At 49.4% G+C, this 1,800-nt stretch overlaps 1 long non-coding RNA gene across 1 annotated transcript; it reads left to right on the top strand.

Moving 5' to 3' along the window:
• The first annotated feature begins 510 nt into the window (after positions 1–510).
• Positions 511–1,219, top strand: LOC310742676. Its single transcript, XR_014538648.1, has 2 exons — positions 511–570; positions 951–1,219. It is a non-coding gene; the product is annotated as an uncharacterized lncRNA (long non-coding RNA).
• The last annotated feature ends 581 nt before the right edge of the window (positions 1,220–1,800 follow it).

The raw sequence follows: 1,800 nt of genomic DNA, 5'->3' as shown, positions 1-1,800 counted from the left end.
AGTCACTTAATTCTTTTACACCCTATTTTTCATCAAAGGAGCTTAAGGTGGTGTTTATAGTTCTCTCCCCACCGCATAGTGACATTTTATCCTGACAACAACCCTGTGAGGTAGGTTTGGCTGAGTGACTGACTAGCTCAAAGTCACGGAGTGAGCCTCGTGGCCAAGTTGGCACTAGAATCCTGCTCTCCCCCAGGTCCTAATCTGACACTCTAACCACTACACCATACTGTCTCTCAGCAATTCAGCGAGGCAACCAAGTTTATGGTTCCAATATCTTCCTCAGAGGCAACAGAGGAAAGCTTTCACTGTTAGGTTCGAGGAACGCACTTTCCTTCCCTAGATAAGACGAAATCTTAGCAAACTACACTTCGCGTGCTTTAAGACCCAGGAGCGCCCTCGTGGTCTGCAGTTGGCGAAGCCGACAGGTTTCCTAGCGGAATGTCACAATGGACTGCACCACCGAGTGCTGGCAAGGGGTGGGAGGGGGGGAGAGAGAGATAGAGACTTTTTAAACATTATCTATATGAAAGATATGCGATGCACTGAATCCACAGTGCCGAAACATGAGTAAGTGGAAGAGATTTTTTTTAAAAAGAATAATCCGCTGCAGGGGGACCGACTTAGCTCAGGGGCGCGCGCCGAACTCAAGCAACCGGTATCGAGGCATTTATAAACCGGCGAGAGAAGTTGGGCGGTCCAGCTTCCCCCTCACCTTTGTCTCACTTCGAACGAGCCCAGGGTCTAGATTGTTCTGCAAACTGGCGATATGAATGAAATGACGTCACGCCCAGCCGAATGCCCGCGAAAGAGGCAGAGCGCGGAGCAAGAGGGAGAGCAGCGCGGCGGAGGGGGCGCTTCGCCATTATGCCGGCCCACGGGTTGTAGGCGTGTCCTTGGCCAATCATCCGATGTGCGGCGGCTTAAGTAAATAAATATCTTTTTTGCAGGTGAGCCTACCAGCGCCAGATCACCACCAGCTGAACAACAACAGCAGCATTCCAGTGGCATAGTTTTCCAAAGGCGTTTGCATTTTAGTCTTGCAGCTTTAACTACTCATCCTTACTACCCACCCATACACCCCCGAGGAAAATCGCTTTAAAGAACACTGACACATGTACATCGTACTTCTGCCAAAGGCGATGGCGCTTTCCCTTCATGACATGCAGAGCTTCACCTGTTGATTTATGCATAGCAAATCCATGCCAAAGTAGAAAGAGCACAGACCTGGCTGGCTAGGTTTCGTTTCTGGCCAATAGCCAGCCCTATCTCGCCCTATCATGGGCAAGATGTTTCATCTCACTTTGGTGATCAGCTAATGTTAGTATTGTGGTTTTTTGTGTGTGGGGTATGCTATATGCTTGAGCCCCCTTCAGGTTGGATTCAATTCTTGGAATAGCCAGGCTAGTTTCCTGGTGAGGTAATGGCCCTCTATGTACGGGCCATTAAGGTAACAAAGGAAGTGGTTCTGTGGCAAATAACAAAGGATGTCTCCCTCTCACCTTGCTGGCAGTTAGAAAGACAAAGGGCAGAGTGGAGTTATGTGAGCTAAAAGCTGGAAGTGTGCAGGCTGGGCTCCTGGGAGACACAGCTATGCCCGATTTCTGTTGGAATCCAAGGCTGTGGCCATGGGAGAAGCAAGACCCTCTTGGGTGTTAGTGTTGTGAACCAATCCATCATAGGCTCAGGTTGTATAAGGAGTGGTACCTCGGGCTAAGAACTTAATTCGTTCCGGAGGTCCGTTCTTAACCTGAAACTGTTCTTAACCTGAAGCACCACTTTAGCTAATGGGGCCTCCTG

Source organism: Podarcis filfolensis (genome assembly GCF_964270895.1).
Source record: "Podarcis filfolensis genome assembly, chromosome: 9".
In the NCBI taxonomy this organism is placed as follows: domain Eukaryota; kingdom Metazoa; phylum Chordata; class Lepidosauria; order Squamata; family Lacertidae; genus Podarcis; species Podarcis filfolensis.
Note: the sequence above shows the minus strand (reverse complement) of the source record. Positions and strands in the feature narration are given on the sequence as shown.